The sequence below is a fragment of the Salvelinus namaycush genome, unplaced genomic scaffold (genome assembly GCF_016432855.1).
Source record: "Salvelinus namaycush isolate Seneca unplaced genomic scaffold, SaNama_1.0 Scaffold41, whole genome shotgun sequence".
NCBI classification, from domain to species: Eukaryota; Metazoa; Chordata; class Actinopteri; order Salmoniformes; family Salmonidae; genus Salvelinus; species Salvelinus namaycush.
In genome coordinates, this window is record NW_024061098.1 from 1 (window position 1) to 14,366 (window position 14,366).

General features: G+C 49.0%; 24 non-coding genes across 24 annotated transcripts; all 24 read left to right on the forward strand.

Annotated features, from left to right (window-relative positions):
* The first annotated feature begins 352 nt into the window (after nt 1–352).
* trnai-aau lies at nt 353–426 on the forward strand. Its single transcript has one exon. It is a non-coding gene; the product is annotated as a tRNA-Ile (tRNA).
* Nucleotides 427–901: 475 nt separating this feature from the next.
* trnai-aau lies at nt 902–975 on the forward strand. Its single transcript has one exon. It is a non-coding gene; the product is annotated as a tRNA-Ile (tRNA).
* A 377-nt stretch (nt 976–1,352) lies between these two features.
* On the forward strand, nt 1,353–1,426 carry trnas-acu. The gene has a single exon. It is a non-coding gene; the product is annotated as a tRNA-Ser (tRNA).
* A 70-nt stretch (nt 1,427–1,496) lies between these two features.
* trnaf-gaa lies at nt 1,497–1,569 on the forward strand. The gene has a single exon. It is a non-coding gene; the product is annotated as a tRNA-Phe (tRNA).
* Nucleotides 1,570–1,935: 366 nt separating this feature from the next.
* trnas-acu lies at nt 1,936–2,009 on the forward strand. Its single transcript has one exon. It is a non-coding gene; the product is annotated as a tRNA-Ser (tRNA).
* A 70-nt stretch (nt 2,010–2,079) lies between these two features.
* On the forward strand, nt 2,080–2,152 carry trnaf-gaa. Its single transcript has one exon. It is a non-coding gene; the product is annotated as a tRNA-Phe (tRNA).
* A 332-nt stretch (nt 2,153–2,484) lies between these two features.
* trnas-acu lies at nt 2,485–2,558 on the forward strand. Its single transcript has one exon. It is a non-coding gene; the product is annotated as a tRNA-Ser (tRNA).
* Nucleotides 2,559–2,628: 70 nt separating this feature from the next.
* trnaf-gaa lies at nt 2,629–2,701 on the forward strand. The gene has a single exon. It is a non-coding gene; the product is annotated as a tRNA-Phe (tRNA).
* Nucleotides 2,702–3,133: 432 nt separating this feature from the next.
* Nucleotides 3,134–3,207, forward strand: trnai-aau. Its single transcript has one exon. It is a non-coding gene; the product is annotated as a tRNA-Ile (tRNA).
* Nucleotides 3,208–3,682: 475 nt separating this feature from the next.
* trnai-aau lies at nt 3,683–3,756 on the forward strand. The gene has a single exon. It is a non-coding gene; the product is annotated as a tRNA-Ile (tRNA).
* Nucleotides 3,757–4,133: 377 nt separating this feature from the next.
* On the forward strand, nt 4,134–4,207 carry trnas-acu. The gene has a single exon. It is a non-coding gene; the product is annotated as a tRNA-Ser (tRNA).
* Nucleotides 4,208–4,277: 70 nt separating this feature from the next.
* On the forward strand, nt 4,278–4,350 carry trnaf-gaa. Its single transcript has one exon. It is a non-coding gene; the product is annotated as a tRNA-Phe (tRNA).
* Nucleotides 4,351–4,716: 366 nt separating this feature from the next.
* Nucleotides 4,717–4,790, forward strand: trnas-acu. The gene has a single exon. It is a non-coding gene; the product is annotated as a tRNA-Ser (tRNA).
* Nucleotides 4,791–4,872: 82 nt separating this feature from the next.
* trnaf-gaa lies at nt 4,873–4,945 on the forward strand. Its single transcript has one exon. It is a non-coding gene; the product is annotated as a tRNA-Phe (tRNA).
* A 432-nt stretch (nt 4,946–5,377) lies between these two features.
* trnai-aau lies at nt 5,378–5,451 on the forward strand. Its single transcript has one exon. It is a non-coding gene; the product is annotated as a tRNA-Ile (tRNA).
* A 377-nt stretch (nt 5,452–5,828) lies between these two features.
* Nucleotides 5,829–5,902, forward strand: trnas-acu. Its single transcript has one exon. It is a non-coding gene; the product is annotated as a tRNA-Ser (tRNA).
* A 70-nt stretch (nt 5,903–5,972) lies between these two features.
* On the forward strand, nt 5,973–6,045 carry trnaf-gaa. Its single transcript has one exon. It is a non-coding gene; the product is annotated as a tRNA-Phe (tRNA).
* A 432-nt stretch (nt 6,046–6,477) lies between these two features.
* Nucleotides 6,478–6,551, forward strand: trnai-aau. Its single transcript has one exon. It is a non-coding gene; the product is annotated as a tRNA-Ile (tRNA).
* Nucleotides 6,552–7,026: 475 nt separating this feature from the next.
* trnai-aau lies at nt 7,027–7,100 on the forward strand. Its single transcript has one exon. It is a non-coding gene; the product is annotated as a tRNA-Ile (tRNA).
* Nucleotides 7,101–7,477: 377 nt separating this feature from the next.
* trnas-acu lies at nt 7,478–7,551 on the forward strand. The gene has a single exon. It is a non-coding gene; the product is annotated as a tRNA-Ser (tRNA).
* An 82-nt stretch (nt 7,552–7,633) lies between these two features.
* trnaf-gaa lies at nt 7,634–7,706 on the forward strand. The gene has a single exon. It is a non-coding gene; the product is annotated as a tRNA-Phe (tRNA).
* Nucleotides 7,707–8,138: 432 nt separating this feature from the next.
* On the forward strand, nt 8,139–8,212 carry trnai-aau. The gene has a single exon. It is a non-coding gene; the product is annotated as a tRNA-Ile (tRNA).
* A 475-nt stretch (nt 8,213–8,687) lies between these two features.
* Nucleotides 8,688–8,761, forward strand: trnai-aau. The gene has a single exon. It is a non-coding gene; the product is annotated as a tRNA-Ile (tRNA).
* Nucleotides 8,762–9,236: 475 nt separating this feature from the next.
* On the forward strand, nt 9,237–9,310 carry trnai-aau. The gene has a single exon. It is a non-coding gene; the product is annotated as a tRNA-Ile (tRNA).
* The last annotated feature ends 5,056 nt before the right edge of the window (nt 9,311–14,366 follow it).

Here is a 14,366-nt window from a genome sequence, read left to right on the forward strand (position 1 = left end):
GTGTGCTACGCTGCTCCTCTGAAAGTAAGTCATGTCAATCTTTTTCATCTGACATTGTGACATCATGAAAGTAGGTTGTCGTTAGACAAAGCTGCATGAAGTGTGAACTGGAGCGTTCTTGGATCCACAAAAAAAAATTGGGGGGGAGAATGTGGGTATCTATCCCACTACCTCTCGCATGCAAAGCAAGCACTCTACCATTTGAGCTAATTCCCCTGCCTTTTTAATTTGCCACAAGGAGCAACCAAGAGGGTCCAGTCTTGTCAGGCTATGCTGTTGGTGGACTTGTTCGTTTACGCGCCAGCACTGGCCGAGGCTCTGTCCATCCTAAAAATGTTGCTCCGTTGCAAGCGGCCGGTTAGCTCAGTTGGTTAGAGCGTGGTGCTAATAACGCCAAGGTCGTGGGTTCGATCCCCGTACTGGCCATGAGGTACATTTTAAGTTGTTGTTTTTCTTTATCCTCTGCATTGGCTTCAAGGAAACTTCCCACAGCTTTGTTTGTGGGCATCAATTGTGTGTGCTACGCTGCTCCTCTGAAAGTAAGTCATGTCATTCGTTTTCATCTGACATTGTGACATCAGTGTTACATGAAAGTTGCTTGTCATTGTTACATGACAGTAGGTTGTCGTTAGACAAAGCTGCATGAAGTGTGAACTGGAGCGTTCTTGGATCCACAAAAAAAATGAGTTTTTTGGAGAATGTGGGTATCTATCCCACTACCTCTCGCATGCAAAGCAAGCACTCTACCATTTGAGCTAATTCCCCAGCCTTTTTATTTTGCCACAAGGAGCAACCAAGAGGGTCCAGTCTTGTCAGGCTATGCTGTTGGTGGACTTGTTCGTTTACGCGCCAGCACTGGCCGAGGCTCTGTGCATCCTAAAAATGTTGCTCCGTTGCAAGCGGCCGGTTAGCTCAGTTGGTTAGAGCGTGGTGCTAATAACGCCAAGGTCGTGGGTTCGATCCCCGTACTGGCCATGAGGTACATTTTTAGTTGTTGTTTTTCTTTATCCTCTGCATTGGCTTCAAGGAAACTTCCCACAGCTTTAATTGTGGGCATCAATTGTGTGTGCTACGCTGCTCCTCTGAAAGTAAGTCATGTCATTCGTTTTCATCTGACATTGTGACATCAGTGTTACATGAAAGTTGCTTGTCAATCTTACATGACAGTAGGTTGTCGTTAGACAAAGCTGCATGAAGTGTGAACTGGAGCGTTCTTGGATCCACAAAAAAAAAAGTTTTTTGGGAGAATGTGGGTATCGATCCCACTACCTCTCGCATGCTAAGCAAGCACTCTACCATTTGAGCACTGGCCGAGGCTCTGTACATCCTAAAAAAAAATCTCTGTTGCAAGAGGCCAGTTAGCTCAGTTTGTTAGAGCGTGGTGCTACTAACGCCAAGGTCGTGGGTTCGATCCCCGTACTGGCTATGAGTTACATTTTGAGTGTCAAAATTGTGAGTCACTTGCATGTGACTCACATAATTAGTTTTAGTGAGTTGCTGAAATAGCTCAGTTGGGAGAGCGTTAGCCTGAAGATCTAAAGGTCCCTGGTTCGATCCCGGGTTTCGGCATTAGTTGTTGTTCTATCTTTATCCTCTGCTTTGGCTTCAAGGAAACTTCTCACAGCTTTGTTTGTGGGCATCAATTGTGTGTGCTACGCTGCTCCTCTGAAAGTAAGTCATGTCATTCGTTTTCATCTGACATTGTGACATCAGTGTTACATGAAAGTTGCTTGTCAATCTTACATGACAGTAGGTTGTCGTTAGACAAAGCTGCATGAAGTGTGAACTGGAGCGTTCTTGGATCCACAAAAAAAAAAGTTTTTTGGGAGAATGTGGGTATCGATCCCACTACCTCTCGCATGCTAAGCAAGCACTCTACCATTTGAGCACTGGCCGAGGCTCTGTACATCCTAAAAAAAAATCTCTGTTGCAAGAGGCCAGTTAGCTCAGTTTGTTAGAGCGTGGTGCTACTAAAGCCAAGGTCGTGGGTTCGATCCCCGTACTGGCCATGAGTTACATTTTGAGTGTCAAAATTGTGAGTCACTTGCATGTGACTCACATAATTAGTTTTAGTGAGTTGCTGAAATAGCTCAGTTGGGAGAGCGTTAGCCAGAAGATCTAAAGGTCCCTGGTTCGATCCCGGGTTTCGGCATTAGTTGTTGTTTTTCTTTATCCTCTGCATTGGCTTCAAGGAAACTTCCCACAGCTTTGTTTGTGGGCATCAATTGTGTGTGCTACGCTGCTCCTCTGAAAGTAAGTCATGTCATTCTTTTTCATCTGACATTGTGACATCATGAAAGTAGGTTGTCGTTAGACAAAGCTGCATGAAGTGTGAACTGGAGCGTTCTTGGATCCACAAAAAAAAAAGTTTTTTGGAGAATGTGGGTATCGATCCCACTACCTCTCGCATGCTAAGCAAGCACTCTACCATTTGAGCACTGGCCGAGGCTCTGTACATCCTAAAAAAAAATCTCTGTTGCAAGAGGCCAGTTAGCTCAGTTTGTTAGAGCGTGGTGCTACTAACGCCAAGGTCGTGGGTTCGATCCCCGTACTGGCTATGAGTTACATTTTGAGTGTCAAAATTGTGAGTCACTTGCATGTGACTCACATAATTAGTTTTAGTGAGTTGCTGAAATAGCTCAGTTGGGAGAGCGTTAGCCTGAAGATCTAAAGGTCCCTGGTTCGATCCCGGGTTTCGGCATTAGTTGTTGTTCTATCTTTATCCTCTGCTTTGGCTTCAAGGAAACTTCTCACAGCTTTGTTTGTGGGCATCAATTGTGTGTGCTACGCTGCTCCTCTGAAAGTAAGTCATGTCAATCTTTTTCATCTGACATTGTGACATCATGAAAGTAGGTTGTCGTTAGACAAAGCTGCATGAAGTGTGAACTGGAGCGTTCTTGGATCCACAAAAAAAATGAGTTTTTTGGAGAATGTGGGTATCTATCCCACTACCTCTCGCATGCAAAGCAAGCACTCTACCATTTGAGCTAATTCCCCTGCCTTTTTAATTTGCCACAAGGAGCAACCAAGAGGGTCCAGTCTTGTCAGGCTATGCTGTTGGTGGACTTGTTCGTTTACGCGCCAGCACTGGCCGAGGCTCTGTCCATCCTAAAAATGTTGCTCCGTTGCAAGCGGCCGGTTAGCTCAGTTGGTTAGAGCGTGGTGCTAATAACGCCAAGGTCGTGGGTTCGATCCCCGTACTGGCCATGAGGTACATTTTAAGTTGTTGTTTTTCTTTATCCTCTGCATTGGCTTCAAGGAAACTTCCCACAGCTTTGTTTGTGGGCATCAATTGTGTGTGCTACGCTGCTCCTCTGAAAGTAAGTCATGTCATTCGTTTTCATCTGACATTGTGACATCAGTGTTACATGAAAGTTGCTTGTCATTGTTACATGACAGTAGGTTGTCGTTAGACAAAGCTGCATGAAGTGTGAACTGGAGCGTTCTTGGATCCACAAAAAAAATGAGTTTTTTGGAGAATGTGGGTATCTATCCCACTACCTCTCGCATGCAAAGCAAGCACTCTACCATTTGAGCTAATTCCCCAGCCTGTTTATTTTGCCACAAGGAGCAACCAAGAGGGTCCAGTCTTGTCAGGCTATGCTGTTGGTGGACTTGTTCGTTTACGCGCCAGCACTGGCCGAGGCTCTGTGCATCCTAAAAATGTTGCTCCGTTGCAAGTGGCCGGTTAGCTCAGTTGGTTAGAGCGTGGTGCTAATAACGCCAAGGTCGTGGGTTCGATCCCTGTACTGGCCATGAGGTACATTTTTAGTTGTTGTTTTTCTTTATCCTCTGCATTGGCTTCAAGGAAACTTCCCACAGCTTTGTTTGTGGGCATCAATTGTGTGTGCTACGCTGCTCCTCTGAAAGTAAGTCATGTCATTCGTTTTCATCTGACATTGTGACATCAGTGTTACATGAAAGTTGCTTGTCAATCTTACATGACAGTAGGTTGTCGTTAGACAAAGCTGCATGAAGTGTGAACTGGAGCGTTCTTGGATCCACAAAAAAAAAAGTTTTTTGGGAGAATGTGGGTATCGATCCCACTACCTCTCGCATGCTAAGCAAGCACTCTACCATTTGAGCACTGGCCGAGGCTCTGTACATCCTAAAAAAAAATCTCTGTTGCAAGAGGCCAGTTAGCTCAGTTTGTTAGAGCGTGGTGCTACTAACGCCAAGGTCGTGGGTTCGATCCCCGTACTGGCCATGAGTTACATTTTGAGTGTCAAAATTGTGAGTCACTTGCATGTGACTCACATAATTAGTTTTAGTGAGTTGCCGAAATAGCTCAGTTGGGAGAGCGTTAGCCTGAAGATCTAAAGGTCCCTGGTTCGATCCCGGGTTTCGGCATTAGTTGTTGTTCTATCTTTATCCTCTGCTTTGGCTTCAAGGAAACTTCTCACAGCTTTGTTTGTGGGCATCAATTGTGTGTGCTACGCTGCTCCTCTGAAAGTAAGTCATGTCATTCGTTTTCATCTGACATTGTGACATCAGTGTTACATGAAAGTTGCTTGTCAATCTTACATGACAGTAGGTTGTCGTTAGACAAAGCTGCATGAAGTGTGAACTGGAGCGTTCTTGGATCCACAAAAAAAAAAGTTTTTTGGGAGAATGTGGGTATCGATCCCACTACCTCTCGCATGCTAAGCAAGCACTCTACCATTTGAGCACTGGCCGAGGCTCTGTACATCCTAAAAAAAAATCTCTGTTGCAAGAGGCCAGTTAGCTCAGTTTGTTAGAGCGTGGTGCTACTAAGGCCAAGGTCGTGGGTTCGATCCCCGTACTGGCCATGAGTTACATTTTGAATGTCAAAATTTCGAGTCACTTGCATGTGTATGGTCAAGGGAGCCACATAATTAGTTTTAGTGAGTTGCCGAAATAGCTCAGTTGGGAGAGCGTTAGCCTGAAGATCTAAAGGTCCCTGGTTCGATCCCGGGTTTCGGCATTAGTTGTTGTTCTATCTTTATCCTCTGCTTTGGCTTCAAGGAAACTTCTCACAGCTTTGTTTGTGGGCATCAATTGTGTGTGCTACGCTGCTCCTCTGAAAGTAAGTCATGTCAATCTTTTTCATCTGACATTGTGACATCATGAAAGTAGGTTGTCGTCAGACAAAGCTGCATGAAGTGTGAACTGGAGCGTTCTTGGATCCACAAAAAAAATGTGTTTTTTGGAGAATGTGGGTATCTATCCCACTACCTCTCGCATGCAAAGCAAGCACTCTACCATTTGAGCTAATTCCCCTGCCTTTTTAATTTGCCACAAGGAGCAACCAAGAGGGTCCAGTCTTGTCAGGCTATGCTGTTGGTGGACTTGTTCGTTTACGCGCCAGCACTGGCCGAGGCTCTGTCCATCCTAAAAATGTTGCTCCGTTGCAAGCGGCCGGTTAGCTCAGTTGGTTAGAGCGTGGTGCTAATAACGCCAAGGTCGTGGGTTCGATCCCTGTACTGGCCATGAGGTACATTTTAAGTTGTTGTTTTTCTTTATCCTCTGCATTGGCTTCAAGGAAACTTCCCACAGCTTTGTTTGTGGGCATCAATTGTGTGTGCTACGCTGCTCCTCTGAAAGTAAGTCATGTCATTCGTTTTCATCTGACATTGTGACATCAGTGTTACATGAAAGTTGCTTGTCAATCTTACATGACAGTAGGTTGTCGTTAGACAAAGCTGCATGAAGTGTGAACTGGAGCGTTCTTGGATCCACAAAAAAAAAAGTTTTTTGGGAGAATGTGGGTATCGATCCCACTACCTCTCGCATGCTAAGCAAGCACTCTACCATTTGAGCACTGGCCGAGGCTCTGTACATCCTAAAAAAAAATCTCTGTTGCAAGAGGCCAGTTAGCTCAGTTTGTTAGAGCGTGGTGCTACTAACGCCAAGGTCGTGGGTTCGATCCCCGTACTGGCTATGAGTTACATTTTGAGTGTCAAAATTGTGAGTCACTTGCATGTGACTCACATAATTAGTTTTAGTGAGTTGCTGAAATAGCTCAGTTGGGAGAGCGTTAGCCAGAAGATCTAAAGGTCCCTGGTTCGATCCCGGGTTTCGGCATTAGTTGTTGTTCTATCTTTATACTCTGCTTTGGCTTCAAGGAAACTTCTCACAGCTTTGTTTGTGGGCATCAATTGTGTGTGCTACGCTGCTCCTCTGAAAGTAAGTCATGTCATTCTTTTTCATCTGACATTGTGACATCATGAAAGTAGGTTGTCGTTAGACAAAGCTGCATGAAGTGTGAACTGGAGCGTTCTTGGATCCACAAAAAAAATGTGTTTTTTGGAGAATGTGGGTATCTATCCCACTACCTCTCGCATGCAAAGCAAGCACTCTACCATTTGAGCTAATTCCCCTGCCTTTTTAATTTGCCACAAGGAGCAACCAAGAGGGTCCAGTCTTGTCAGGCTATGCTGTTGGTGGACTTGTTCGTTTACGCGCCAGCACTGGCCGAGGCTCTGTTCATCCTAAAAAGTTTGCTCCGTTGCAAGCGGCCAGTTAGCTCAGTTGGTTAGAGCGTGGTGCTAATAACGCCAAGGTCGTGGGTTCGATCCCCGTACTGGCCATGAGGTACATTTTAAGTTGTTGTTTTTCTTTATCCTCTGCATTGGCTTCAAGGAAACTTCCCACAGCTTTGTTTGTGGGCATCAATTGTGTGTGCTACGCTGCTCCTCTGAAAGTAAGTCATGTCATTCGTTTTCATCTGACATTGTGACATCAGTGTTACATGAAAGTTGCTTGTCATTGTTACATGACAGTAGGTTGTCGTTAGACAAAGCTGCATGAAGTGTGAACTGGAGCGTTCTTGGATCCACAAAAAAAATGAGTTTTTTGGAGAATGTGGGTATCTATCCCACTACCTCTCGCATGCAAAGCAAGCACTCTACCATTTGAGCTAATTCCCCAGCCTGTTTATTTTGCCACAAGGAGCAACCAAGAGGGTCCAGTCTTGTCAGGCTATGCTGTTGGTGGACTTGTTCGTTTACGCGCCAGCACTGGCCGAGGCTCTGTGCATCCTAAAAATGTTGCTCCGTTGCAAGTGGCCGGTTAGCTCAGTTGGTTAGAGCGTGGTGCTAATAACGCCAAGGTCGTGGGTTCGATCCCTGTACTGGCCATGAGGTACATTTTTAGTTGTTGTTTTTCTTTATCCTCTGCATTGGCTTCAAGGAAACTTCCCACAGCTTTGTTTGTGGGCATCAATTGTGTGTGCTACGCTGCTCCTCTGAAAGTAAGTCATGTCATTCGTTTTCATCTGACATTGTGACATCAGTGTTACATGAAAGTTGCTTGTCAATCTTACATGACAGTAGGTTGTCGTTAGACAAAGCTGCATGAAGTGTGAACTGGAGCGTTCTTGGATCCACAAAAAAAATGTGTTTTTTGGAGAATGTGGGTATCGATCCCACTACCTCTCGCATGCTAAGCAAGCACTCTACCATTTGAGCACTGGCCGAGGCTCTGTACATCCTAAAAAAAAATCTCTGTTGCAAGAGGCCAGTTAGCTCAGTTTGTTAGAGCGTGGTGCTACTAAAGCCAAGGTCGTGGGTTCGATCCCCGTACTGGCCATGAGTTACATTTTGAATGTCAAAATTTCGAGTCACTTGCATGTGTATGGTCAAGGGAGCCACATAATTAGTTTTAGTGAGTTGCCGAAATAGCTCAGTTGGGAGAGCGTTAGCCTGAAGATCTAAAGGTCCCTGGTTCGATCCCGGGTTTCGGCATTATTTGTTGTTCTATCTTTATCCTCTGCTTTGGCTTCAAGGAAACTTCTCACAGCTTTGTTTGTGGGCATCAGTTGTGTGTGCTACGCTGCTCCTCTGAAAGTAAGTCATGTCAATCTTTTTCATCTGACATTGTGACATCATGAAAGTAGGTTGTCGTTAGACAAAGCTGCATGAAGTGTGAACTGGAGCGTTCTTGGATCCACAAAAAAAATGTGTTTTTTGGAGAATGTGGGTATCTATCCCACTACCTCTCGCATGCAAAGCAAGCACTCTACCATTTGAGCTAATTCCCCTGCCTTTTTAATTTGCCACAAGGAGCAACCAAGAGGGTCCAGTCTTGTCAGGCTATGCTGTTGGTGGACTTGTTCGTTTACGCGCCAGCACTGGCCGAGGCTCTGTCCATCCTAAAAATGTTGCTCCGTTGCAAGCGGCCGGTTAGCTCAGTTGGTTAGAGCGTGGTGCTAATAACGCCAAGGTCGTGGGTTCGATCCCCGTACTGGCCATGAGGTACATTTTAAGTTGTTGTTTTTCTTTATCCTCTGCATTGGCTTCAAGGAAACTTCCCACAGCTTTGTTTGTGGGCATCAATTGTGTGTGCTACGCTGCTCCTCTGAAAGTAAGTCATGTCATTCGTTTTCATCTGACATTGTGACATCAGTGTTACATGAAAGTTGCTTGTCATTGTTACATGACAGTAGGTTGTCGTTAGACAAAGCTGCATGAAGTGTGAACTGGAGCGTTCTTGGATCCACAAAAAAAATGTGTTTTTTGGAGAATGTGGGTATCGATCCCACTACCTCTCGCATGCAAAGCAAGCACTCTACCATTTGAGCTAATTCCCCAGCCTTTTTAATTTGCCACAAGGAGCAACCAAGAGGGTCCAGTCTTGTCAGGCTATGCTGTTGGTGGACTTGTTCGTTTACGCGCCAGCACTGGCCGAGGCTCTGTGCATCCTAAAAATGTTGCTCTGTTGCAAGCGGCCGGTTAGCTCAGTTGGTTAGAGCGTGGTGCTAATAACGCCAAGGTCGTGGGTTCGATCCCCGTACTGGCCATGAGGTACATTTTAAGTTGTTGTTCTTCTTTATCCTCCGCATTGGCTTCAAGGAAACTTCCCACAGCTTTGTTTGTGGGCATCAATTGTGTGTGCTACGCTGCTCCTCTGAAAGTAAGTCATGTCATTCGTTTTCATCTGACATTGTGACATCAGTGTTACATGAAAGTTGCTTGTCATTGTTACATGACAGTAGGTTGTCGTTAGACAAAGCTGCATGAAGTGTGAACTGGAGCGTTCTTGGATCCACAAAAAAAATGTGTTTTTTGGAGAATGTGGGTATCGATCCCACTACCTCTCGCATGCAAAGCAAGCACTCTACCATTTGAGCTAATTCCCCTGCCTTTTTATTTTGCCACAAGGAGCAACCAAGAGGGTCCAGTCTTGTCAGGCTATGCTGTTGGTGGACTTGTTCGTTTACGCGCCAGCACTGGCCGAGGCTCTGTGCATCCTAAAAATTGTGCTCCGTTGCAAGCGGCCGGTTAGCTCAGTTGGTTAGAGCGTGGTGCTAATAACACCAAGGTCGTGGGTTCGATCCCCGTACTGGCCATGAGGTACATTTTTAGTTGTTGTTTTTCTTTATCCTCTGCATTGGCTTCAAGGAAACTTCCCACAGCTTTGTTTGTGGGCATCAATTGTGTGTGCTACGCTGCTCCTCTGAAAGTAAGTCATGTCATTCGTTTTCATCTGACATTGTGACATCAGTGTTACATGAAAGTTGCTTGTCATTGTTACATGACAGTAGGTTGTCGTTAGACAAAGCTGCATGAAGTGTGAACTGGAGCGTTCTTGGATCCACAAAAAAAATGTGTTTTTGGAGAATGTGGGTATCGATCCCCTCATGCTGCGTACAGCCCGTTCCATCTCATCCCGAAGATGCTCTATTGGTCTGAGGTCTGGGGACTGCGCAGGCAACTTAAGTAAACTGAACTCGCTATGATGTTCCAGGCAATGTTTTTCCACTCCTCAATTGTCAAATGTTGGTGATCAGACAAATTACTGAGCAGTATAACAGTGGTGTGCAGAATGGCATGTCAGAACGCACAACTCCTCAATCTTTGTCATGGATGGGCTATTGCAGCCAAAGACCACACCGGGTTCCACTCCTATCAGCTAAAAACAAGAAGAAGCGTGAAACCCGGTATGATCGTCTGCTGCATTAGCCCATGAAAAACATAAAAAAACTGATTCAAGATGTCTTTGGTACATAATTGGTGAAGCCTATACTACAAAATTAAACAAATTCTAGTAATCCCCTTTGAGTGTGGACTGTATTATTATGCATACTGGATGGACTGGTTACATTATGCTACACTCCAAACGTTCTATCCATGAGTCTGGGAGAGAATGCGTAGGCCTAGGTGATGCTGTTGGTTCATTGATTGTGCAGGCCAGAGTTATTAGCCTACAATTATAGTGAGTTTGTATTTGATTTTGAATAGCCTAGTAATAGTGCATTTTTTATTTTTTTATTATATAGGCAACAACCATACCCAAAAGGCACAATATCCACAACCAAGGGAAGGTAGTGCAGGAGGGGGGGCGTTTTTTGAATCAATACCCAAACTCACACGGGGCCCAAGGGCAGTACGGGGGGACAGCCTGCACACAGGGCCCTTGCCCGGAATGTGGCGCGTGTGAATTCCGGAGCAGGATGTTTGACTAGTATCCACCTGGTGGTAGTGTGGTACAAGTAATAAATGTAATAACCCTCCCGTTGTCTCGGCGGGTCAGAGTGACCCCGGGCAGTTCCGAGTTGATTGCCCGTGTCTGTGTGGGTCAGAGTGACCCTGGCAGCGTTAGCAAGGTGTATGTTGTAACCCTCCTACCCCTGTGTGGGCGGGGTCATAGTGACGTCAGAGGGGTCAGAGTGACCCTGGCAGCGTTAGCAAGGTGTATGTTGTAACCCTCCTACCCCTGTGTGGGCGGGGTCAGAGTGACGTCAGAGGGGTCAGAGTGACCCTGGCAGCGTTAGCAAGGTGTATGTTGTAACCCTCCTAACCCTGTGTGGGCGGGGTCATAGTGACGTCAGAGGGGTCAGAGTGACCCCGGGCAGCGTTACCAGTCGCTTCCCCGTGTCTGTGTGGGTCAGAGTGACCCTGGCAGCGTTAGCAAGGTGTATGTTGTAACCCTCCTACCCCTGTGTGGGCCGGGTCATAGTGACCCAACACTACCACCTGCTGGATACTAGTCAAAGGTCCTGCCCCAAAATTGACACGCGCCACATTCCGGGCAAGGGCCCTGTGTGACAAACGGGCCCTTGGGCCCCGTGTGAGTTTGGATATTGATTCTAAAAACGCCCCCCTCCAAACTACCTTCCCTTGGTTGTGGATATTGTGCCTTTTGGGTATGGCTGTTGTTACACAACCTTCCCCTTGCCTCGGCGGGTCAGAGTGACCCCCGGGCAAGCTTTACGAGTTGATTCCCAGTGTCTGTGTGGGTTAGAGAGACCCTGGCAGCGTTAGCAAGGTGTATGTTGTAACCCTCCTACCCCTGTCTGGGCCAAGTCACAGTGACCCGGGCCCTGTTGTAGGCCCTGTGTTATGAGTTGTTCCCCTCTGTCCCGGGGGCTGGGGTCAGAGTGACCCTGGCAGCGTTAGCAAGGTGTATGTTGTAACCCTCCTACCCCTGTCTGGGCTGGGTCAGAGTGACCCTGGCCCTGTGTTAGGAGTTGTTCCCCTCTGTCTGGGCCGGGTCAGAGTGACCCTGTCAGGGACCAGTTGTCCCCAAGAACTCAGTGCACGACCTCGGTGCTATCACACGGGGAGGCCAGCCGAGCGTACGGGATGGGCCGAAGGGCCGAAGGAGCAGGCAGGGCCGACCACGCGCCTCGTCCATTCGCGTGCCTCGTCCCATTCACGTGGCCACCGTAAGCAGGGCATAGAGAGGCTACTAATATTGTCAGGAAGAAGAAGAAGAAGAAGAAGATGAGGACGAGGACGACGACGAGGAGGAATACGACCCCGCCGAGCGTGAGCCCTCCGCCTACGACTGTAAGCAGGGCGTAGAGAGGCTACTAATATTGTCAGGAAGAAGAAGAAGAAGAAGAAGAAGAAGAAGAAGAAGAAGAAGAAGATGAGGACGATGATGAGGACGACGACGAGGACGACGACGACGAGGAATACGACCCCGCCGAGTGTGAGCCCTCCGCCTACGACGCCTCGCAGTCCTGGTTTCAGCGCGGCTCAGGTCCTGGAACAGATATCCTCCAGCGTCGACCAAGAAGACGAAGAAGACTACTGCGATTCCGAAGAGGAGGACGTTTCGGAAGATGAAGACGGTGAGGAATACAACCCCGAGCGCGACGCGGACGACTACGAAGACGACTCGGCCTCGCGGTCGTGCTCCTCTTCGGAGGAAGAGCGAGAGGGAGAGCGAGAGGGAGACGCGGCCGCTGCCCGAGAGCGAGACAGAGAGCCAGACAGAGAGCGAGAGCGAGACAGAGAGCGAGACAGAGCCAGAGAGCCAGAGCGAGAAATGGAGACGTTGCTGTCAAAAAACGTCAAAATCAAATGGCCTATCGCGGCCCGGACCGGACCCGCGCCATCCGCCGGCCCTGCCCCGCCGTGACGCCGGGCCCCACGGCCTACGCCGCGTCGCGAGCGCTCGACATCGCGTCCACCTTTCGGGCTGTTTGTCACACCGGCGATAGAAAGGATAATTGTGGACATAACGAATCTGCAGGGGGTGAGAAAATACGGCGACGGCTGGCGACCCATGGACTCCACCGACCTGCGCGCCTACGTAGGGCTGCTGATCCTAGCCGGCGTCTACAGGTCCCGAGGCGAGGCCGCGGCCAGCCTGTGGGACGCCGAGAGCGGCAGGACCGTGTTCCGCGCCACCATGCCGCTCAAGGTGTTTCACAAGTACTCGAGGCTGCTGCGATTCGACGACCGCCAGTCGAGACCCGCGAGACTCGCCACAGACAGACTGGCGGCCGTAAGAGAGGTGTGGGACCTGTGGGAGGAGCGGCTGTCGGCCCTCTACAACCCGGGGCCCGAAATGACGGTGGACGAACAACTGGTCCCGTTCAGAGGTACCGTCTATGTATCTGTGTATGTACGTGTAGCATAGAGAGCGGTAGCAGTCAATGTATCTGTGTATGTACGTGTAGCATAGAGAGCGGTAGCAGTCAATGTATCTGTGTATGTACGTGTAGCATAGAGAGCACGGGCAGTCAATGTATCTGTGCATAGAGAGCGGTAGCAGTCAATGTATCTGTGTATGTACGTGTAGCATAGAGAGCGGTAGCAGTCAATGTATCTGTGTATGTACGTGTAGCATAGAGAGCACGGGCAGTCTATGTATCTGTGTATGTACGTGTAGCATAGAGAGCACGGGCAGTAGTAGCACGGGCAGTAGTAGCAATCGGCAGTAGCACGGGCGGCGGCGGCTGCGTGTAACGTAAACGCAGTGCGCCCCGATGGTGAGCCAGTAACGATGACGCTGCTAATCTCCTCTCCCTCTCCTCTCCCTCCCCTCTCCCCGCCGAAAGGACGCTGTCCTTTCCGACAGTACATTCCCAGCAAGCCGGCCAAATACGGCATCAAGTCGTGGGTGGCCTGCGACGCCAAGTCCAGCTACGCTTGGAAGATGCAAGTGTACACCGGCAAGGCGGCCGGCAGAGGCCCCGAGAAGAACCAGGGCGCGCGCGTCGTCCTCGATCTGACCGAGGGACTGCCGGGCGGTCACAACGTCACGTGTGACGATTTCTTCACCTCCTACAAACTCGGGCAGCGGCTCCTCGAGAGGAACCTCACCATGGTGGGCATGGTGCGAACGAACAAGCCCAAACTCCCTCCCGCGCTGCTCCAGTCCAAGGGCAGACAGGTCTCGTCCTCCAGGTTCGCCTTCACGCCCACCGCCACTCTAGTGTCCTACCTGGCAAAGAGAAATAAGAACGTGCTACTTCTGAGCACGCGGCACGCGGAGCCCGACGTTAGCGATCGCCGAGACCGGAAGCCGGCCCTCATCCTAGACTACAACTGCAACAAGGGCGGCGTGGACAACCTAGACAAGGTGGTCGGGACCTACAGCTGCAGACGGATGACCACCCGCTGGCCCCTGGTCATCTTCCACAACATCCTCGACGTGTCCTCCTACAACGCCTTTGTCATATGGCGAGAGATCAACCCCGACTGGATGCCTGGGAAGCGGAACAAGAGGAGGGTGTTCCTGGAGCAGCTCGGAAAGGCGCTCGTGAAGCCCTTGATCCAAAGAAGGCAGCGTCTCCCCCGCACCGAAGCCGCGTCCGCACTTGTCAAAGTCATACAGGGCGAGCATGTATCCGCCGAGGCTCGTCCGCAAGCCCGGGAGCAAGCCGCAGGCCCGGCCGCCGCCGCCGACGCCCCGGCTGCCCCGCTGGGGGCGAGTAAGAGGAAGAGGTGTCAGCTCTGCCCACCCAAGAAGGACGCCAAGACACACACAGCGTGCTGCAGGTGTAAGAAATACATCTGCAAAGGCTGTTCACACGCATACTGTCACACTTGTGCCCACTGGGCCTTTAGCCAAGACGGGACAGGGTGACCCGGGGGGGGACACTGTGTGCTAGGCATAATAGGAGGACAACGGGAGGGTTAATAGGCTGCCATATTACCTTTAGCTGC